A 4,743-nucleotide genomic window follows, 5' to 3' on the forward strand; every position below is an offset into this window, starting at 1 on the left:
TCCACACAGGTCTTCTAATCCTTGCAAAGTGCCACACTCCCTGGCAACTGTCTTCAAATATGTGAGCCTACAGGGGCCATTATTATTCAAAGACCTCAGAATGTCAAGAATTAAGCAGCAGCATCTGCCACCATCAGTCCAGACTGAGGTGGAAGAGTGTGGAGGGGGTCCCATGTCTCTGTCCTTTGGGACTCCCCATCTTGTGGTACACAGAAGGAAGTGCTCTTTTTTTTCCATGAAAGAAAGGCAGTTTCATTAAATGAAAAACAACGAAAGGGAGATGGGACCAGAGCACAGGTTAGTCCATCCAGGCCTTCAGCGTCCTGGTGGTGATCTTTCTTTCTCAATTATGTGGACAATGACACACATGTCTGACACGGCATCCCAGTTCACTGTGTTCAGCATGGCCTGAGAAATGGTTTCAAACAGGTGTTCTGGATTCATGTTGGGTTCCCAGAGAGACTCACACATCTCATACATTTGTTCAGAGCAGGTACCACTGACTACAAAGTCATCAGTCACCATGGGACAGCCAATGAGGTCCAGAGAGCAAATGAAGGGCTTGAAGTTCTTCGGGTCCAGGCCAGCAATGACAGGCTCTGTGTAGTAGGGACCAAACTGCTTCTCATACAGGAGGTTGGCCACCATGCTCACGAGGGTGTAAGGCTTGATCTGCCGACCTTCTTTCAGCTCATACAGGTTCAGTCGGAATTTGAGACACTGGGTAACTGTGATATCAGTGGCCACGCCGGCCAGGCCAATGTAGAGGCTGTCACCCATGGGAAAGATCTTCTGGAAGTTTGTGGCCACCATCTGGGCCTGGATCCTGAAACGCCTGTCTGCAGCAATGGCCACACAGTTCTTTCCCTTCATGGCCATGACAGCCCCTCCATTATAGGACATAATAGACATGATTGTGCTGGAGTGGAAGTCCGATCCCCACTGCGTTACCTGCAAACTGACTCTGGGAAGTGGTCTTCTTGCTCAGTGACACAGATCATCCTGGGAAGGCAGTAATGTCAGCTGGTGTCAGGACTCCTCTGACAAAGCCTGAATCATTTTCTAGCCTTCTCTGTGGCAGGAGTGGACCCAGGGTGACCTGAAAGCAGAATATGAGACCCTAAGGTATCTTTATCCCTTGATGCATGGGTCCCTGATGGAGCAGGCAAACATTTATCCATAAGATCTCTGCCCTGTAAGCCTAGTGCACATGCACAGCTTCTGTGGAATGTGCTGGGTTAGCTGTGAGTGTGAGCTCAGGAGCCAGTCCTCTTCTTCCCAACACTTCTCCATGGTGGTCCTATGTGCCTGCATTCCCCAGGCAGGGCCAGAGGTGTCCCAGGAGTGTGGGGATGCAGCCTCTCCTGAAGGAGTGCTCACCAGCTCCTCTGTCTAACAGCAGAGGGACTGTGCAGAAAACAAGCTTAGTGTCCTGCTGTGGGCTGTCCTGATGCTGTTTGTATTCTGATGTTAATTCTGCTTCCTCAAGAGGGTTTGCAGCCAGTGAGCAGTCCATCATGTACTCAGGTGATCTCATGTGATCCTGCTCCCCAGTTTAACTGCTCAGTAAAGGCTGGAGCCTGCGGTTGGGCAGTGGAAGGGAAAGGTGGGACTGGAGGTTTGAAATAGTGGCAGGTAGGGAGCATCCTACCTCCCAGAGGCAGAAGAAAATGAAAGGTTCAAGAGAGAAGACTGAAGAGGAGGAGAAGGAGAAGAAGTTGGAGGAGAGGAGGAGAGGAGGAGGAGGAGGAAGAGGAAGAGGAGGAGAAGGAAGACAAGGAAGAGGAGGAGGAGAAGGAAGAGGAAGAGGAGAAAGAGGAGGAGGAGGGGGAGGAGGAGGAGGTCATCATGCATGAGAACCATGAGGCCAGGAGAAGGTACAAGTAACAAGTGGTCTTATAGCTAGGGAATAAGTTAATATAGTGCTAAATCTGCCCGATCTAGGCTAATAATAGCTAATAATTATAATAACTGGATGATGTGCATTTGTTTTTTTTTAAGATGTGCTAGTAATTTTATTATTTTTTTTAATTTTTAATATTTTTTATTACATATTTTCCTCAATTACATTTCCAATGCTATCCCAAAAGTTCCCCCATAGCGCCCCCCACTTCCCTACCCACCCATTCCCATTCTTTTGGCCCTGGCATTCCCCTATATTGGGGCATATAAAGTTTACAAGTCCAATGGGCCTCTCTTTCCATTGATGGCCGACTAGGCCATCTTTCGATACATATGCAGCTAGAGACAAGAGCTCCGGGGTACTGGTTAGTTCATCATGTTGTTCCAACTATAGGGTTGCAGATCCCTTTAGCTCCTTGGGTACTTTCTCTAGCTTCTCCATTGGGAGCCCTGTGATACATCCAATAGCTGACTGTGAGCATCCACTCCTGTGTTTTGCTAGGCCCCATGATGTGCATTTGTAACTGGGCTTCCTAGTGTTCAAATTCCAGCAAAGTGCACCACATCTTTGAATGGTTTCACCAGCTCTGATTTCTTTCAGCAACCCTTAGGGGCTGCTTTGGTGGTATCTTGTGCCTTCAGCCACACTGCTTGGACTGGATAGGCAGCCCCATGAGTGTCCAGTGTCCTAGGAAACCAGGAGGGGATGTCAGAGGTAGAGTTGGAGTTACAGGCTGTTGTGGATCTCCCTCTCCCATCCTCAAGGAGTCCGGGTGCTTGGATCACAACCATCACTCCCTGGAGGAACAGCAAATGTTCTTACCTGGGGGTCATATTTGCAGCCCCTTGAAGATACTTTGTTAATGGCAGAAAAACCTTATCACTGACAGTGAACAGTTGTTGGCCTAATGAGACCCTGACATGCAAATTCACATGTAAATGAGCTGGGGCAATGACAGGAGTGTCACCTGGTTGACAGGAATGGGCTGCAATCCAATTCCTGAAAAATCACAATGTCAAGGAAAAGGCTATCTTTTTTCGACTAATAAAATTTTATTCATGTCTGAGAAATTTACAAACTTACAGAATTGTGGGCTAAGACCAAACAACACAAATATTTCAGATGAATAATGGTCCACTTTAACTTTAATTCCATTTATGTGTATATGGCCTTTGTGTGAATATTTGATTCTAAATCTAATTATAAATATTCATCAGGGACTTGGGATATTTTAGAGTCAAGTCATTAAAGACAGGACCTTAATGGCCTAATCCTGTTTCCTGATAGGATGCTCTGTCTGGCTTCAGTGTCCTTTCTCACGAGCTGTCCTTGGCAGGTGATGGGATGCTATTCTGTTTGGAGACTGCAGGATGCTCTCCTGTTTGAGACCCTGAAGGCTCATGATCCCCTTCCTGGGATGCTGTGTCTCCCAACAATTCCTGTGGAAAGCTGAATTCAGATCATCATTGAAATCACACAAAATGTCCAGCACCTATCAGCAGCAGCAGGGAGATCAGCATCAAGGCCAAGGACACAAGCAGGTGTGTGGCACCTTAAGGCCATGATGGTGATGTGTGCATCAGCAGCACGGTGCTCTTTCTCTGCCCACACTGTCTTCATATCCTCCAGCATCTTCACAACACAGAGAGCATGACAAAGGATGCCAGCTCCCACATCTCTAGGTTCAGGCATCCTCTGTAGTCCCTTTGATTGGGATGGGGTCTCATGAGCTCAGGCAGCCTTCAGACTAACTATATAGCTGAGGCTGTGTTTGAACCCCTTACATTCTGGATCCCCCTATGCAGTTCTGGGGTCAGAGGCACACACCTCTATGCTCAGCTATATTGTGGCACATACACACATGTAAATCATGGCCCTCTGGTCATTTCACTTTCTCTAATCTCCCTGTCTTGCCTCTCCTGTGGCCCCTCCCGAAGTGGTCCCCTTGCTGTTCCAGTCTAACACATTTAAATCTTGAGTCCACATATGAACAAACATGTGTGCTTCCACATACTGCTTCTATACAGTTGTTTCTTTCTCTGCTGGGAAAAAGAATCCTCTGGGAGCCTGTATCTGAACCCTGCACAGCAGTCAACCCTGTCTGCACTCTGTGTGTTACTGTGTACACGCTCCTATGAAAAGGTTGCTACATCAACTGCAGTAAGAGATGAACTATTATTCAACAGTTACATGGAGAACGCTGAGAACAGGGTAATGTAATAGATGTGATTTAGTTTCTCCCTCTCCCCACTGCCCTGCGTTCACCCCTGTGTTGGTGAGAGATGACAGAGGAGCTGAGCTGAGGGGATGAGAGACCAAGGCATTAGGACAGTGAATCTGTGCATCTGATAGCTGAGTCTGCCCCTGAGTACCCCAGCCCTGTGCATAGTGAACACTGTGGACACTGGACAGAGGAAGCAAAGGTCTCACACAAGGTGAGACAGGATCTTCATCCCATGGAAAGAAGGAGAAAACATGTAGAGAATATGTGTTGTTTATTTCTACCATGTTTTCCTTGTGACTGTCAGATCACAGCTAGCCAATGTCACTAACAGTGTGGAAAGAGAAACCTCCTCTTAAGAGTCAAAGGGCAGCACAGTTTGACTCTGCCCTGGGCCATCTCTCCAGTCCCTGGACCAGCTTTTACAATAAACATAAGTCTAAAGTAGACTCATCCCATCAACCCTTGAATCTTCTCTGGAGGCAGCACTAGGATCCTCAGAGTCAGGAAAGGAGAGGGGCCATGAGCACAGCACAAACCCAACAGGACCAGATCTGAGATGAGAGCCTGTGGATCCCTCCTCTGTGTGGATCCTACAACCCAGGGTTAGCTGGGGAAA

The 4,743-nt window shown here is 47.6% G+C and overlaps 1 pseudogene; it reads right to left on the bottom strand.

Moving 5' to 3' along the window:
* Window positions 1-298: 298 nt before the first annotated feature.
* Window positions 299-925, bottom strand: LOC147000435 (proteasome subunit beta type-3 pseudogene; annotated as a pseudogene).
* Between the last annotated feature and the right edge of the window lie 3,818 nt (window positions 926-4,743).

The sequence above is a fragment of the Mus caroli genome, unplaced genomic scaffold (assembly GCF_978045245.1).
Source record: "Mus caroli unplaced genomic scaffold, Mus_caroli_1 scaffold_18, whole genome shotgun sequence".
NCBI lineage: Eukaryota > Metazoa > Chordata > Mammalia > Rodentia > Muridae > Mus > Mus caroli.